This window comes from Phoca vitulina, unplaced genomic scaffold (assembly GCF_004348235.1).
Source record: "Phoca vitulina isolate PV1807 unplaced genomic scaffold, GSC_HSeal_1.0 scaffold34, whole genome shotgun sequence".
Taxonomy (NCBI): domain Eukaryota; kingdom Metazoa; phylum Chordata; class Mammalia; order Carnivora; family Phocidae; genus Phoca; species Phoca vitulina.
Window position 1 is genome coordinate 21,546,917 of NW_022589737.1, and position 19,015 is coordinate 21,565,931.

The 19,015-nt window shown below is 35.6% G+C and overlaps 1 long non-coding RNA gene across 1 annotated transcript; it reads right to left on the reverse strand.

The window, feature by feature from the left end:
- Positions 1-3,063: 3,063 nt before the first annotated feature.
- On the reverse strand, positions 3,064-16,389 carry LOC116645849. The gene is made up of 5 exons (XR_004302033.1): positions 16,071-16,389; positions 15,188-15,363; positions 12,659-12,750; positions 10,160-10,314; positions 3,064-7,248 (listed from the first exon to the last, which is right to left on the reverse strand). It is a non-coding gene; the product is annotated as an uncharacterized LOC116645849 (long non-coding RNA).
- Positions 16,390-19,015: the final 2,626 nt, after the last annotated feature.

Sequence of the window (19,015 nt, forward strand, 5' to 3'; positions counted from 1 at the left end):
GGCAGAAAGACTTAATTCATCTGCCAGGGAAGCCTCAGATTTTCCCAAGATCGCCTCACTCTGTCACCATCCCACCTTTTAGGAAGTGACTTGTCAACTTCGTATGACCACATATCAGACACACAATATTACCACCTAAACACAAATGATATTATAATGTCACCATTTCCTGTTCCAAAATGAAAAGTGATTGAGAGGTCACCAGATCACAAAGAAAAGAGCTTGGGGAGGGCCCATGTACCTTATTCCCCCTGCTTTGCCCTACCTGATTATATTCTTGACTAAGACCACAGCAGGAATAATTAGGCTAATGATACCAAATATAAGTTTGTCATCACAGGTAACTTTGGTCACTACAGGGGAAGATGGAGACATATTAAGATGATGTGAATGCTTCTATGGGTAACTATCTTAGATACTTTATATCTATGGTAAAACAACCAGCATGATAACTCGAATGCCTTGGAAGCCTCCAAGCTCATACTTTAAGCAAAACTGAAACAAAATGAAAGTAATCTGTTTGTCTACTTTCCATAACCAACTCTTTCATTACTTAGTACGTCCTTCAGCAAAGGTCTAGGAGTGCTTTCAGGTAAGCAGAATCAAAACCAAAATGAATCAAAACAAACGTAAAAGAAAAAAAAAAACAAGGATGCAATCTTAAAAGTTTATTTAAAAGTTATTTACAGAGTGCATAGTTTAATATTCAAGCCTCTCAGATTAACATAATAACATCTAAAAAGTATATAAGTATGTAAATAAAATAATATTAAGGACCAAGGAACAGGGTATATCAAATTTTCAAATGTTCCTCTGTATATCAGAACAAGATATTAGTTTATCTTTAAGAAACCAATCTATATTATTTAGATGTGGTAAAAGTCTATTAACTAGAAAATAATCTTTCATAATTATTAAATTTATAGACTCTCTTTTCATCCCCAAATTTAAGACTATAGAAGAGATTTTTATAGTAAGTATTGAGTCCATCAATTTTAACCTTTTTACTCCTTTCCAGTTTAATATTGATCAATACCAACATCTCAATGAAGAAGAAAAAAAAATCCAAATTATAAAAGTAACAGTTTGGATGTGTAAAGCAATAATATTTATAATGTAGCAGTATCAAAAAATCGTTCACTTATCTGTCCAGCAAATAACCCATAATTCCATATGTGATGGGAGAGTATGGGAGTGGGCTCAGGTTTTCTTCAGTTTGGATAATTTTTCTTACCTATTTTGCTAAATACCTACAAATACTCCAATTCTACTCTTCTCTTGATCAAAATTCTCTTAATTTCTCAAAAAGATAGGTTAGTATAGGAAGAAAAGTTCTTTTAATGCACTTTCAAGATATTTTTCACATAAATGCAGCTTCATTTTATCCCTAAAAGATAATGGTCTCCACATGGAGTGAGCAATCTCACCTTTTTATCAAACTAGTCCATCTTTTGTACATATTTGCAGCCCCATTTGATTATGCCATTCTTTCTATTGAAATGCCCTTTCCTCATGCTCTCTTGCATCAGGGAACCATTCAACTAAAGCTGATACCAACAAACTGTTAGCAATATCAAGGCCAGTGAATTCAGTTAGCCTCTCTACTAGCAATACTCTGCATGTTTGGCAATTCACAAGACATTCTGTTCAGCCTGCCCACCTCTCTGTCTCTAAGTAACACCCAGCAGCAGCAGCAGCAATAAGTCTTCATTAAGCTATATTATGTACTAAATTCTATTCTAAATGCTGGCACTACAGTGAGTTATAAGAGACAGCAATTACATTACTAGGTACTATCCTGAATGCTTAGACTACAATAAAGCTTTCAATGATTCACAATTTAGCTGGGTTTCAGCTCCTTTACATAAAAATAAAAATAAATAATGTAAACTATGATATAGTATCAAGTGATTGTCAGAGTGTAGGTGAGACCAAATTTCAGAGAAAGGAGAGATTGTTGTCAACAGGAGTAGTCCAGAAATACATTTTGGAGTAAAAAGCAAGTAAAGTAGGAAAAAAGGATATTCTAACAAAGAAAAGGAATGAACAAAATTGTGGAGGTAAGACTATATGGAGAATATATGGAACGTTCACATAAGAAACAGAAAACTTGGGAGTAAGGCCATGAATGCCAAAGTAAAGTGCCTCAATTTATTTTATAGAATAACAAAAAGCAAATGGAGACTTTTGAACTGTGGGCAACATGAACAGAGAATTGTGTTACGAAGATTAATCTGGCATCAGAGTGCTTTATGGATTGAGGGTAGGAAGATGTTTTAGGAGATTTTTGTAGAAAACTAAGGATAAGATAATTGTGCTCTGCAACATGGCAGTGCCAGTGGGAGTTTTTTTAAGTGTAGGGATATTACAAAGAAAAATCAATAGAAATTTGTGAGTGACATAGAGAGTAATTTGGAGAGAGGCTAAGACTAGAAAAAAAATGCTGGTTTATGAACTTTTGTACACAAAGCAAAGTCAAGATCAGTGCCTGGAAGTAGAAGGCAGAGAAAAATTGCCATGTTATAGATCTCATTTTTAAAAACCCAAGTGGACACTTTGGCTGTGGCTTATTGCCTCACATGGCCACATCTTATCTTTCTCTGTTTTGACCTACCCTTTGGCAAATAGAATCATTCATTAAATCTTTTTCTTCTGTAATTCTTTTATTATTCATTCATTTAACATATACTTATTGAATGCATACTAAATATTAGTCCCTATGTTGGGTAGCAGGGATACCATGATGGACAGAAAAGACCCAGTGCCTACCATCATAATAATTATAGTATGAAGGAGAAAACATGTATTTAACAAATTGCACAAATAATTATTTAATGTGATTATCATACATGCTATTATCATACATGCTAAAAAGATAGAGGGCTATTAGAGTTTATAGCAGGAGGAATTAATCTGGTAAGAGGTTCTGGTAAGAGGTTCTGAGAAAGATTCCCTGACAAATTAATATTTAATCTGAGACTTGAAGGATGAGTAGGAGTTAGCTAGGCTAGGAAGAAAGTGTGTGTGTCTGTGTGTGTGTGTGTGTGTGAGAGAGAGAGAGAGACAAACATACAGACAGACAGAGAAAGGGAAGAAGAGAGAGGGGAAGAGAGGAAGAGGTGAAAGGAATATCTCACATACAGGAAACAGGATGCACAAGGGCTGTGAAGGCAAAAGAACTTTGTGTATTTCAGGAACAGAGAGGTTGGTGTGGATGGAACAAAGTAAAGAAGAGAGAAAGATGAGTCAAAGATGGGGATGGAGAAACAGGTAGGAACCATACTGTCTAAATCTCACAGAACTTGTAAGTTTATCTGTAGAGCAACGGAAGCTATTAAAGGCCTTTACTGGGGGGTTTTAATGATCTGGTGAAAGTATGGGTACGGGTACTGGAATGAAGAAAGACAAGATCAGAAACAGGAAAACCAATTAAGAGGCTATTTTTCCAAGTCCAGACAATTGTTAATGGTGGCTTGTAGTAGTAGCAATAGAGGTTGAGAGAAGTGAACACATTCAAGACATATTTTCAACATATGGGAAGTAGAATTGACAAGATTTGATCATGAGTTGGATATGAGTGAATGAGGTAGAGGGACTGTCAAGGATGGCTCCCAGGTTTCTGAAAAGAACAACTCAGTGGATGAAAAAGTCACTTACCAAGACAGCTAACATTAGAAGACAAGCTGCTTTGGTGGGGGCAGATCATGGGTTCAGTTTCTGATGGTGAGGCACCAACATGGAATATTCAGGTAGGCCACTGTGTGTATGGGTCTTGAGATCAATTTGGATTTAATATTTAATACTTGATTGAAGCATTTGGGGGGGATAGTTCTGATAAGTAAAGTTATGTAAAAATTTTCATTAACTATAACTTCTTTATTAGGTGAAACAAAATCTTCATCCAACATGAGTCTGGAAGCTTAAAAACTACATACATTTTATTCATTTAATTAAAATTCTGATGAAAAGAAATTATCTTTTCAAAAGAAAGTCAACTAATTTGTCTAATAATAGCATTAAGTGATTATTATTCATTTAAATGCAAGCAAGAAATGTCCAAGATCAAGTTTCTTCCTATACAGAAAGGCATGATATTTGGCAAGCGAACATGCTATCTCTCCCAATCACTTTTTACTTTCCTTTGTTTTTTCTGCACAAGTAGAATTTCTTTATGGATTACCTGTGGATTACAAAGCATATGTAGTTGAGAAGAAACCATGTAAAAGACACTTCCTTCTCTCAGAAGATCAAATCTTTATGAAATATATAAACTGTTGAAATGGAAACTGTCTTAGGGATAATTGTATCCAGCTTTTCTCTAAATAATAAATCCTTTCCACATCTGAATATGTTGTGACAAACTTTGCTTGAAATCTTCTAATGAAAGGAAACCTATATTTCAAGGTAATGATTCTACACAATCATTCAATCATGCACTTATTTCTTATTTATTTTTTCATTTATCCATTTGCTCTACATAATGGTAAATTAACAGCGCACTATGCTCAGTGCTAGACAAGAGGAAATTGGATAAAAAGATGAATCAGATCCAGGTACTTGCCCCTCAGGCAGCTTAAAGCCTGGTAGATTGAAAGAAAGTTGCAATAATACAAGGAAAAAATAAGAGTAAAAGACAGTACATAAAATGTCATAGTAATTCAGGAGATGAAGAGTCTACTTTTAGCTGGTAAATGACTTTTAAGGGTTATGGTGTACATTGTTGTCTACCTACTCAGAATATAGTTTTTATCTCCATTATGAAGCAGCCATGAAGTTACTGACCTGCCAGCTCCAGGGATGGACCTTGACTAGCTTAACTCAAAAGTAGGCCCTGTATGACCTAGTCTAATCATTTCTCTGGCCACATGAGTGAGCAGATGACCTACATTAATTCAGTGCCAAGCCAAGGACTTTTATTGAATTGGGGCGGGGGGTGTGGGAGGGTTCTCTCTGTCTTGCTCTCCATGATGTGGGATGCAAACATAAGGCTTAGAACTGCCACAACCTTGTGTAACCATTAAGAAAACCAACCTGAGGAAAGAGACCACATGCAGGAATTGAGAGGCAAGCGAATCATGTATAAATGGCTTTGGGGCCTGATGAATGCCCTTGAAGTATTCCCTTTATCTTCATTTTTCAGTGGCATGAGCCTTTATTTCCTTTATTAATCATAGCACTTTGTGTGGTTCTCTGCTATTTATAATCAAACTGTTCTAACTGCTCAAATATTTATAAAGGAATTAGCATCCGAGCTGGAATTTGAAAACTAGTTAAGATTAGAGCCTAGAGATGAAAAGAAACATTCCAGGCAGAAAGAAAGTAGGAATTTTCTGTGGCAAAATGCATCTCTGTTTGACTATAATAAAGACTGAACAAGGATACAGTGTAAAGGGATGTTTGAGGTAACGGTTCTAGAGGAAATGAACGTCTGGCTAAGTAACCTGGATATCATTCTATAGACTAGTGGTTTCTAATTATTAATAACCATGTACTTTTATTAGAAAGATATCTCACCCACTCTTTTATATTTATTCACTTATTTATAGAGCATATATTCTTTTTTACTGTAATAATACAAAGAAAGTTTTAATATGGTTCTTCTCATATTGTAATGCCTCATCTTGTGTTTTCACTTAAATATGCTCACCCTTTTTGCAATCTACTGTGGGACAATGACAAGCCACTGCAGATTTTTAAACAAGAGCATTATATGATAAGAACTATAGCTTAGAAAGAGCCATATGAAAGCAACATATAAAATGAATTTATATAGATACTGGCAATAAGGCAATTTGTTAAGTAAGGATTTTGGGTTTGTTTTTGTTTTTTTTTCAATAAGCCAGTAATCTAAGAATAACTGGAGTCTTAAATTTGAGTAGAAACAGTGGAAAAAAAGAGAAGGAGATGAATATCATAGGTATCATGCAGGTAGAATTGGTGAAAAATATATATTAAATATCAACTCAAACAGTCACATGATAGGAACTCAATACATATAGTTTCCTTTTGATTTCTTTAGAACTGGCCATACTTAGCAAGGGAGATAAAACTGGACTCAACACTAATCAGGCCAATTTCATAGCTGTATCTGTAAATGCTTGGAAGATTGGGAATAGAAATTTTTAAAAAGTACACATTTATAGTCTACCTTAGGTTGGACATTAGAAAATTAGATAAGATGTAAAGAAAAACAGAATAGGGAAATCAAGGATTTTCAAAAGAGTCTAGTTGAAATTTGACCATGTGGTCAAGACTGAGCAGGAAGGCACTGGAGGACACCATCTTTTCTAAATAAAAGTTGCTGTCAGGTGACCAGAGACATCAATCACCTAGATTACATAGAAGTGCAATTTTGATCAGCATGAGCAGGAGCATTTGAGGACTAATTTTGTCTGACACTGAAAAAGTTGTAATTTATTGATATGCAATTTTCTCTGCTTTTATCAACAAATGATATACCCAGAAAAATCAGATTGATACAAAATGAGAATGTTTTAAATGCATCACTAAGTGTAACCTGAAATTCAAGGACCATGTAAACGTACTAGGTGGGAAATAAACCAGCAGAATAGTAAATCCACCGGCCAACTGGAAGCACTTATTTCCCACTAAAAGAAGATGCTCTGTCAGGTACTTTAAGAAATGCCAACAATCTAGCCTCAGAAAATATTCTAGTATTTGTCATTGTAGATTATGAAAATCTCATCTACAAAATATTCAATGCTTTGTTTTTTTCTTTCACTGTTCCTTTTTATATTTACAGATCATTGTGTTTTAGGAAATAAAAAAAATATTCTGAGTAATACGCACTGATGTGAAACTGATTTTTCATGATATGTCAATGAGTTTATGGTTCACTTCCTTTCCTCATGTATTTATCCATTTCTGCACATCTAAACTAATATTAGATTTGTGTAAATACATGCTGTACATATTTTAAATATATAAATGCCTTTAATTTCATACTTTTGCTAGATATTACAAAAAATGTTCAGTATTGGAGAAATTGTGCAGCTCATTAAATAGGTATATTTTAAAAAGTACTATCAAACAGTTGAACCGATTGGAAAATAGAAAAAGATGATCATATTAGAATGACTCAGAGCTATATTTTTTCATGTGTAGCTTCCAGACAGAAAAGGAGGGAAACTTTTAGCATGCTGAAAAGACAGGCAGAGGGCCCTCTGTCTGTTCCTGTAGAAATCTGCCTGTTCCTGTAGAAATCTCCCCGTCACCTGCTTCCAAGTCCTGCAAAGACAGATCCATCAGAAAGCTCCTATGGGTGATCACATTTCCAACGTCACCAACACTTGTAAAAGACTCTTTATGAAATGTTTACTTAAGTCTTAATGCTTACTGTTATGTAACTATTGTTTGGATGTATTTCTGCACTTCACAACCTAGAACCCCACCTACTACTTTTCAACATGGTGTCCTGAGAAGAGGAGTCAGCTGGGAAACCTGACTACCCATCCAAGCTGTGTCACTAAACGTTGTAAGACTTGGGGCAGGATGCTCACGGACCTAAAAGTCAGCCTCTTCCTCTGCCTCTAAATCTCTCAGAACTTAGATTTTACACTTCATAACTCAGTGCTGTTTGTAAAACAAAACAAAACAAACAAAGCAAAAATCAACTTATGTTCTCAGGTATTGTCATTAAAAATGTTAAATTACTTTGGATCCTGTAGGGGACAAAACAAACAAGTTGCTTTGGTACTCATTAGCCAGAAATTTGATTCCCTCAAATATCAGCCTCTGGGATATATTTCTCCTACACTCCCAAGAGTATTCCCAAGAAATATGATGTCAAAAATACCACTTGTATGCACATTCTTAATTCCTAGCTAAGCCTTCTACAAGCCCTATCTATTCTCTTCTGCAAAACAATAACCTTTTCAACTCTCACTCTTAGGTCCTAGACAGGATCAACTCTACCAGTTTATTCCATATCTCCTTTACTCTTGGCCCTGTCATAGATCTGTTTGACCTTTCTAAACAGAGAGCTTCCCAAGAAGAACGCACACTTGGCTTTAACACTCCAGCGCAAAAGCTGGAAGAATCTTCCACTGTAAGGGAGAAGAGAACCCTAATCTCTTTACTCCCAACTAAATTCTATACTTTGTTTGGTCGTTAACTTGTTCACCTTTCAGGTGTCATGCCAGAGCTTCGAATGTATGTGTACACACACACACACACACACATGCACACACACACATGTCTTTTATATATAATCACCCTATTAAGTGTGCTGTCATAATAAATATTTTATAGCTGAATTATAAAAACATAGAAAGATAGGTAACTAACCCAACATCACATAGTTAAGAACTGTGGAGCTGTCTGAATTTAGAGTAAAAGGGTGAGGGTGTATGACGAAACAACTGTGCAGAGACATGGCCATTTCTATTTACCTATAATATCTTAGTAAAGTCATTTATGCTAAATCATAATTAGAAATCTGTTAAGAATTTTCTATTTAGGTAACTTTTGGTATAGAAATTTGTCAAAAACTGTGTTGAACATCCAAAAAATTTATATCAAATAGCTCACTCTTACCATATTTATATTTTATCATCTCGCACAATCAGAAAAGGTTACTGTGCATATGCATGTTCCTTCTAGAAGTACAATCATACACTTTGGCCAATTATGTTAAATACATTTGGGAACATATATTATCTCATTTAATTCTCAAGACAAAATATAAGTAAGTAACATTTCCATTTTTAAGTTGAAGACAGAGGGTCAGGTAATTTACTTATTTTATTTATTTTTTTTAAGATTTTATTCATTTATTTGAGAGAGAGAGCACAGGAGCAGGGGGAGGGGGAGAGGGACAAGCAAACTCCTCACTGAGCGGGGAGCCTGACATGGGGCTTGATCCTAGGACCTGGAGATCATGACCTGAGCTGAAGGCAGACGCTTAACCAACTGAGCCACACAGGTGTCCCTGAGGATCAGGTAATTTAAACTACTTGTCCAGAGTCACCCAGGTTTTTGTAGTAATACTTTATGTAGTAATACTGAGATTCGAATAGTTTCACTCCAAAGCCCAGGGTTTTCCTTTTGTACTTTACCTTTCTGCCCAAATTAAGTATCCTTAAATTTTTCCTTAGATGTTTCTCAAATTCCACACCATTGCTATAAAAAAGTAACATTTATTCATTTGTAATAAAAATAATAGCACCTACTCTTTATTATGATAGATGTTATATCAATGCTATATTTACACAATCTAATTTGATCCCCACATCAACTTCATGAGGTAGATATTATTATTTCTACATTACAGACAATAGAATTAAGGCACAAAAGAGTTAACAAATTTGCTCAAGGTCCCATAGCTAGCAAGAAACACAAACAGGATTTGAGGCTGCCTGGGTGACTCAGATGGTTAAGCAACTGCCTTCAGCTCAGGTCCTGATCTCCAGGTCCTGAGATTGAGCCCCATATCGGGCTCCCTGCTCGGTGGGGAGCCTGCTTCTCCCTTTCCTTCTGTCCCTCCCCCTCACTCGTGTTCTTTCTCTCTCTCTCTCTCTCCCAATGTCTCTAAAATGAATAAATAAAATCTTTCAAAAAAAAAAAAAAAAAGAAACAGGATTTGACCACAAATGCAGCTATTTGACATTAAAGACCATACTTTTAATCATTACACTAAAGTTTGTAGATCTAGAGATGCTTAGAATAAATTTTATTTATGGAGGTCATATTTGAATTCTGCCAGTTCTCTGGTACAACAATCGAAGCATTAAAAAAAAAAAAGAAAAACAATGGGAGAAATTCTGCAGGATGAGAGGAGGTATATGAGAACTCTCTTTACTTACTGCTCAGTTTTTCTGTAGTCCTAAAACTGCTCTAAAAATTGAAGTCTGTTAATTTTTTTTAAACTGTATTATTTTCTCTTGAAGATCCCTTAAAATCACCAACGGATGGCCCAGTAGTACTGTTATTGATAAGATCTGAAACATCCTAAACACAGATCTATGAAAGGATATAAGGATCCATGTAAGGCAAATAGGTGACTTGCCTCCTAACAATTATATGACTGTTTTGAAAGGAGTGGAAAGGTACTTAAAAGACAAAATGCCTGGCAAAATGTACCATTTAAAAGACATTTTCAATATCCGTGAAGCTGAACACCCTTTTCCCCCCACAATACCTGTCTGTTCCCTTGATTTCTGTATCTGATTCCATGCCTGTAACAATTCTTGGTACCTTGTTGAGAATACTGGTTATTGATCCTTCCATAGCCTTGCCACTGGACTTGATTCCACATGTCTGTTGCAAAGCCCCTGACAACAATTTGATTTCCAGCTGAAGAATGCAGATCATACAAATGTTAATGATAATGCTAAATTTTACATTGTAATAGCTTTCACATTAAATTTTAAGTCAAAAAACTATAAATTAATACATAATTCACTTCTAAAAAGGTAATTTAATACTCTGATTTATCATTAAACATTTTGAATGCCAGATAATTTATTTAATCCTCATTCAAAAACATTTGATTGCTCAATCTTTACTAATAATTGTATTATCACACAACAAAAATCATGTGCTCTATATGCCAAAAGTATGTGATAAAGTCTTATGCCTGAAAAAGGGAATGGGCATAGCCTTATATGATTATGATCTTGCTGTTCGGTCTAGTAAAAAAAAATCTCTAGCCTCTTCTTCTTGACATATTTGTAGATAAATATTGTCCATACATTGAATACTGCTAGTTTATGTGTTTCTTAGTTGATTTTATTCCGTGGTACAAATGGAAACATTTGTATTCTGTCCCTTCTATTTGGTATTTTAAAAACTATGCTATCACTTCATCTTACATTTTCATGAGTTATGGCCTAGACTCTAAATATAACCTATTCAGACCTTGCAAGGGATTGAAAATGTAAAGTAACCAGAAAAATAAAGCTTACATGACACAGTAACTGGAGGATATATTGATTTTAAAATGGATAAAATTAGATCTATTTCCTTGCAGGGAGGGAATGTAATGTAATATTGCAGGAAGGGAGAGAGAAGAGTAATATATAAATAAAGGTATTTTTTAAACGTAGGAAAATATTTGAGTAATTAAAGAACTTTGTTAATGCTGATATAGAATAAGCATTATGGAGCATTAGTGGCAGGAACAATTAGATATTATAGTAGCCGCTGCAGCATGGCAGGTATCCAGGTATCCAGGGATGCGTAAGTAAATATAGAAAATGAACAGTGGCAGAGATAGCCCTTAAGGATTCGGTGATTCAGACTATATTGACCCAGAGAGATTGTGGGAAGTTTTGAGTTTGTGATAAAAAAGTCCCTCTGGAATTTTTGTTCCATTTGGAAAGGTAGGCAATAGCAACTCATATTTAGAGCTTGCAAGAAGCATATGCAAAAAAGAGGTAACCGTGAATAAATAGAGTTTTAAAAGGTACGGAAGTAATACAACCTGAATTTTCAAAATAAGCATATGATCCGATACATGGAGATCGTATTGTAGGAAGGCAACAGTGGGAGAGGGAGACATACATTATTTCTCCTTCCCAACATCCATTTCCTCATCTCTTGGAAATAGTGCCTTTAGGGAATGATCTTTCCCATCTCTCTGTCCCTGTGGATTGGGTGGGGCTGCCCCACTTGAACCAGAACTTCACATAGCTGCTTTTGAAAAATGAGAGCAGTGTCTCCCTCTGGTCCAGCACCTGGTTCTGGGATGCCCATAGTACCTGAGCCAGGTTCATGAGAGCCCTACCTTAGACTTTTACTAGAGCATAAAAATTGGAAAAGAGAAGTGATCTTTCTCTGGGATGGAGAGTTTTCTAAAATGAAGTCAATGCAGTTATGAGACACTTGAAGTACTTAGAAAGGGATAATGCCCTACTTGATTTAGATGGGTGGAAGGAGATAGAGAGGAGTAGGCATATGGCAAACATATCTTTGAAGTAGATTTGACTGACCTTCAACTTTTGCTTTATGAGTCAGGGTAAATGGATGGTGACACCAAATAGTGTGAGGAAAGACGAAGAAACTCAGTTTCATGAATAAAGAACTCAACAAATCTCTTCTTGCACTTGTCAAATTCGAGAGAACATTGCCCCTTTTGAGTGGATATGTCAGGAAGACAATTGGATGTATGAATCTGAATCTTAGGAGAGTATATGAACTGTATATATAGGTTGAATTTGAAATAGGTATGGAGTAAGCACAAAGAACTTAATGGGGCCCAGATCAAGCCTTAAGAAATTCCAACAAAGTAAACTGAAAAGGAGCAGAGGATAAGACAAAAGATAGCAATTGTCAAATATTCATTATATTCCCTTTACAAATATGATTCATGAAGAAGAATCTTAGTAGACGCTTAATTTAAAAATGCTGAATATGGCCTTTGCTGTCGAAAAACACCTGCAATCCCTTAGGACCATTAAAGCAAATATCTATATGAAGTTACCACTTTATTGTCATTTAAAAATTTGTGCTTTCTGAAATATCTATTCACTTCTACTGAGGAAAGTTTTCCACTTGACCATTTGTTCCCAGAAAAAAATAAATGCCAAAGATTCTGAATTCCTCATGAAGCTACTGGATCTTTCTAATCCAGAAACTAATTTCCCTTCATTTTGAGGGCTGTGAAAGTCAAGGAGGGCTGTTACAGAGCAGAGGCCACCTGAACGAGGGATGCATCAGTAAGTTGTCATACTTCCCCTGCCTCTTTCCAAGTGCACTTTGGATGAACCAAATGTTCTGTCTTGCTGAGGACTAAATAGAAAGAAAAAAAAAAGTGTGAGTTTTCACAAAAATAAGTCTACATTTAGACAGAATATAATTATTTATACTGTTGTACAACAAAACCATTGGTTAGTACTTTAGTGACTCATCATGATTCCATTTTTTGTATCATAAGAAAGATTCAAAACGGCAAATTACATCAAGTACTAGGCACTTAACAGCAATATGATATTTTTATAAGGCAAAGTAACTCCATGTATTAGGCTGAGGTATATCACCCTACAGTCTTTAAGTCCGCTGGACTGAAAGGAAGAGGAGATAGTCTCCATTTAACAAAACTATCTAGGCATTGTAGATGCTATAGTAAATAAGAGAGAATTGCTGCTCTTATTGACTTCAAATTCAAGTAAACTAAACAAAGAAGTAAACAAGAATGTAGTAGCTTAGGGACACGTGGGTGGTTCAGTCAGCTAAGCAATTGCCTCCAGCTCAGGGCATGATCTCAGGGATTGAGCCCTGAATCGGGCTCCCTGATCAGCAGGGAGCCTACTTTACGCTCTGCCTGCCGCTCCCCCTGCTTGGGTACTCTCTCTCTCTGACAAATAAATAAAATCTTCTTAAAAAAATAAAGACGGTAGTAGCTTAGATAATGATAATGACCCTTATGAAAATAGAGAAACCATAGTGATTGGGATGTGGGGGGTAGTTATACCAATTGGGTATGTTTGGGAATTACAGTCAATGTGCATCCTCTCTTACTTCCATGAGAGACCATGTGGCTCGTGCTCATTTACCCATAGTTGCTGGTCACAGTTGCTCTCATTGTAGCTGACGACATGAGAAGGAAAGGAAATACCTCACCTAGAGTATCTTTCTTCCAGATCACACATGCATGAATTCTATAAGGCCAAAATATCCTTCCTTCCTCAAAAAACTATTGCTACTAAATTTACTATATGCCTCATCTCCTCGTATTCTACTCCAGCTTCTATGAGGAGTTTGTGTGATCTGTGTGCCACTGTGGCAGGGGCACTGTGAGGATCTAAGTTCTGTTAGCTATCTCTAGTTCTGTTCTCATGTCTATGACTCTCAGTATGTCTGCTCCCTCACCTACCATCCCATTCATACTTTCTTTTCCTACAAAATAATTCCACTGGGCTTTCTGGAACTCTCCCTACAACCCCACCAGCTTCCCCCAACATTACTTTAACTGAAAACTAGGTGACTATCGAGAAAACTTTTACAGCTCTCCCAAATAGAGGTTGTTCATTTAACATTCTAGAAAAACAATAACCAATAATAACAGCAGATTTATTGTGCATTTCCTATATACAAGCACTGACCTAGACTGTACATGAATTTTTTTCATGAATAAATTTCATAAATTCATTTCATTTAATTACTACAGCACTCCCATGAGATAGATACTTTTATCCATATTTTAGAGATATGAAACTGAGGCAGAAAGGGATTAAGTAACTTTCTCAAGGTCACAGAAGTACAGAGAGATAAAGCCAGCAAGGGAACCTAGACAGTCTGATTACAGAGCTGATGCTCTTGGGGAATACTCTCTTCTTTGATAGCTCATGGGTTAGAAATGGAGCTTGAGTTCTCATTGTTGCCTTGTTCCACAAAAGCTCTTCCATACACTTCCAAAAACTCCCATTCCTTGTTATTTTCATCCACCAAACTCCTGGCCAATCTCATCCACTAAAAATTTTGGTACCTAGCCCAGGGGATCCCTTTCCTCCTCAATTCCTGCCATCATCTCGGAAAATTCAATGTCCACATGGACAATCTACCCAACATCATATTCTAATGGCTCCCTGACTTCCTTATCATTACCAGTATATTTCACATCATCTCCCACCAATCCCCTATAACATGTCACTGAAAAAAATTTCCACTTCCAAAATCACAGACATTTTACTCTCTGGTGAAAATTCCATGTGCTTGCTCAGGAACCCCAATTCTCACTGTTCTTCAGTGTTTGAGCCTTCAGCTCCACTGACCTTTTCACTTTTTTTTTGCAAAATATGAAACTCCTTATACTTTTGATTTATTCTACAACCGTTCATTTCAGTTATTTTGGTACCAGTACACTAATCTCCCTTGTCCATTTGTTCTTTCAAAGCCTCCAATGAGAAAAACCCAAACCCTAAACCCAACAATTTTTATTACCTGTGTCTGTGTCTACACTCAGATTCCTGAACACTCTTTAAGGGGACTGGTATTCCTATGAATTCAATAAACAACCTCACCTACCCACAATCTTAATATAATTCTCTAATAATCTTGATCTAATTTCGATAACAAATATTTCACGTTTTATCCATTATTTACAAAGCATGATACTCTTTGTATACTCTTCACTCTCATCAGATGATTACATTGTACTTCACTAAAGTGATTGAAATCATCAGAAAGGAATTCCTTCCAACATTCTGCTGCCAAATATATCACTAACCTGCATTTGGACCAATCTTCTCCTCCTGTTTTCGTGATACAAAAAAGTACATGTTTCTCCTCCTTGAAGGCCAGTATGTCTACATGTTATCTGTGTCCCATCCCTCTCACATTCTCCAGAAAATACGCTAACATTTAATGCTTTAGCTTTCAGAGCCTCCGTGACCACAAGTTTTGCTGTAACCCATAATAAGAAATATATGTTACATTGCAACCCAATACATATTTATACTATATGTGTCATAAATAATATATACACTAGATATAAGTATCTTGTATAAACATACAAAACATATCTTATTGTGGATTTCAGAGGACAATTTATACAAATAACCAGAACAAAATTTCTTAAGATTACCTTATGGTGCATGATACACTGATATTTTTTTCTTCTTTCCTTTTCCTTTTTTTTTTTTCTTTAATGCTGGTCCCCACTCACTAAATTAATGTTACAACACACTAATGAGTCATAACTTGCAGTTTGAACCACAGTGAATTATTCTATTCCCCTATAACTTTATATTGGAATTCTTTCATCTGAAATTTTTAAAAAGCTTTCACCCCCAATGCTCCTTCAGCTCATATCTTCTACACACTTAGACTTACAAGAAAAGTTAAATAACTTTTAGTCTCCACTTTTGTGTACCATTAACTTCTCAGACCAATCTAACCTCTCTTCTGCCCCACTACTCCATGAAAACCACTTTCCTTAAGTTTCCATTAACTACCAGCAACTAAATTCAGTGGACATGTTTCAGCCTCACCCTATTCAATATTTCAGCAGCATTTAATGGTTGGCCACTCCCTTCTTCTTGAAAGACAAATTTTTCCTGGCCTCCTAGGTTACCACATTCCATTCGTTTTCCTCCCTTCTCTCTGCTTACCTTCTTTCAGTGTCTTTTTGCTGTCTGCTCTGTCGGAGTCTGAAATATTGAAGGCCACCTATTCATTTCTCTCTTCTCAGCATCTCTCTCTCACTCCTTTAGTTCTTGCTCTAGTTCTTGCTCTCATTGTTGGAATTACCATCTGTATTTAGGAGACAAGTGAGATGTCCTATTTATAGGCTAGAGGCCTCTGGACATTAGCTATGTAATAAGACTTCCTTCCCCTGGAAAATATACAAATGTCCTTAATAATTCGGAATCCAAATCTTCTCCTGAATCACTTCCAGGCATATGCAGTTACATAACAGAGAACTACTGCTTTTTATATTCTATGCTCATGATCCTGACTGCTTTAGCACATTTAGGATTGACTGTATAATTTTTGGCATATCAAAGAATGTCAAGATTTCATCTGCATTTCTTATTTAGTTAAATTCAAGGTTTCCTTTTCTCCCTATAAGACTTACGTATATCTGGAAGTTAACAGCTTCTCTTGGAAGTCAGCTGGAAGCCTTTGAAAGTTACATGCTCAGTATCTGAGGCATAGATTTTCGTGATGTATGAATCATCACACCAACCTTTCCTAGCTTTGAAAATTCTGTGTTCTGTTCCAAGAGATTTGGCAATTTCTCCTATCTTTAATTGCATTGTCTGGAGTGTGACCAGAAATCCTTTTACAAATGTCTCAATAAGAAAATGAAACTCGTCTTTATATTCTTGTGTATTTTTCTCTGATTAGGTACTATAAATCACTTGGTTGATGCTTTCAAAATGTGCAGATAATGCCCCAGTAACAAATATTTGCTTAGTTTATAAATTTTCATCTTGCAGATCCACGTTATGCTCTTCTGTCTTTTCAATTCAGTGTTGCATCCCAATGTAATAATTTTTATGAATTTTGGGCTGCAATTACAGTTCCAAATTAAATTAAAAATCAATTTTCTGTTTGGTTACCGATTTGCAAGTAACCTAGCTGAACTGATAATTAGATAAATATTCACCTACACATAGTTATGTTCACAGGCAGGGAGGACCACGTGACAGCTTACTGCTTTCCCAAAGTTTTGGGATTCAGCGAGGATTATGATTAAAAACTGGCCAGAGGACCAAAAAAAGAAGGCATCCAGATGGCCAACAGACACATGAAAAGATGCTCAACATCATTCATCATCAGAGAAATGCAAATCAAAACCACAATGGAATTATCACCTCATGCCTGTTAGAATGGCTAAAATCAAGAAGACAACAAGCAACCAGTGTTGGCAAGGATATGGAGAAAAAAGAACCCTTGTGCACTGTTGGTGGGAATGTACATCCACTGTGGAAAACAGTATGGAGGTTCCACAAAAAATTTAAAATAAAAATTGTACAGGATCCAATAATTCCACTATTGGGTATTTACCCAAGGAAAACGAAAACACTAACTCGAAAGGATATATGCACCCCTGTTTATTGCAGCATTATTTACAGTAGCCAAGACATGGGAGCAACCTAAGTGTCCATCAATAGATGAATGGATAAGGAAAATGTGGTATATATACACCATGGAATATTACACCACCACAAAAAAGGATGAGATCATGCCATTTGAGACAACATGGATGGACGTAGAGGGTATTATGCTAAGTGAAATAAGTCAGAATGAGAAAGACAAATGCCACATGTTTCTACTAATAAATGGAATCTTAAAAAAAATGAATAAACAAAAAGCAGAATCAGAACTATAAATACAGAGAACAAGCTGATGTTGCCAAGGGTAGGGGTTGGGGTGGGCAACATGAGTGAAGGGGAGAGGGCAATACAGTTCTCCAGTTATGGAAAGAGTAAGTCAGGGAAATAAAAAGCAGAGTATAAGGAATACCATAAATGATATTGTAATAGTGAGGTAATGGGACAGATGGTAGCTATACTTGTGGTGATCATAGCATGTTTAAACTTGTCAAATCACTAAGTTGTACACCTGAGACTAATGTAACATTGTGTATCGATTATACTAAAAAAAAAAAACACAACAGTGTAATGAAAATGGCAACACCACAAACCAATAATAAATGATGTTACCTTAAAAAAAATTCAACATGGATTATACAATGTATCTCAATTTCAAAATATTAAAATGTGGAGACAATCCATCTCTGAATCAAATAAAAACATCCCTCACTAAAATTTGCTGATTAAATTAATTAATAAAATAGCAAAGCGTTAGTATACATTTTGGTTTTCATTGTTTAGTTGTTATGGGGACAAGCAATTATAAAATTATAGTGACATGCTCTTAATTAAATGGCTTAAACTTAGTGGAAGAAAGAGCCCAAATTATTGAGTCATCTCTGAAAAAGGGTTAACTGAATTTTATATTTGGAATGTTTTACTCAATAGTAAAAGTGCACTTATTAAAAAAACATTTCATCAAGTCCTGTTAATAATTATTACTGAAGTTACTAACAAAAAAATGACTTTTATCCCTGATTGGACTAATTCATGTATGTTAAAAGAATCAACAATCAAAATTTGACTTGAGTACAGAAACACCCTTTAAAATACATGAGTATAAGCCAAATAATTTTCAACTCTAGTAGGCTTATTTGATCATAATACATTGTTCTCCTGATTCTTTTTATGTTTCAACATGGCTAGTCAAGAAATAAAACCTCCCCAGTAAATGCAGTGCCTTTACGAGTCCAACAAAGAGAGTCCAAAAAAGGGACAGCCATTCTGAAAGAGATTCTCAAAATTAAGTTAAAGATGTTTACATAGGAGTTTTCCTACCTATGTAATCAAATTTGGCTACTGTAATGACCAAATAATTCCCCCAGTTACATAATTTCCAAAAATGGTTGTGTTAATCTACTGATTGGATTGGCAAAGCGGTATGAGGTGGTAAAATAGAACCTGTGGAATCAATTGACACAAAGGTTGGCCCTGATCAGCCAACCTCATATTAT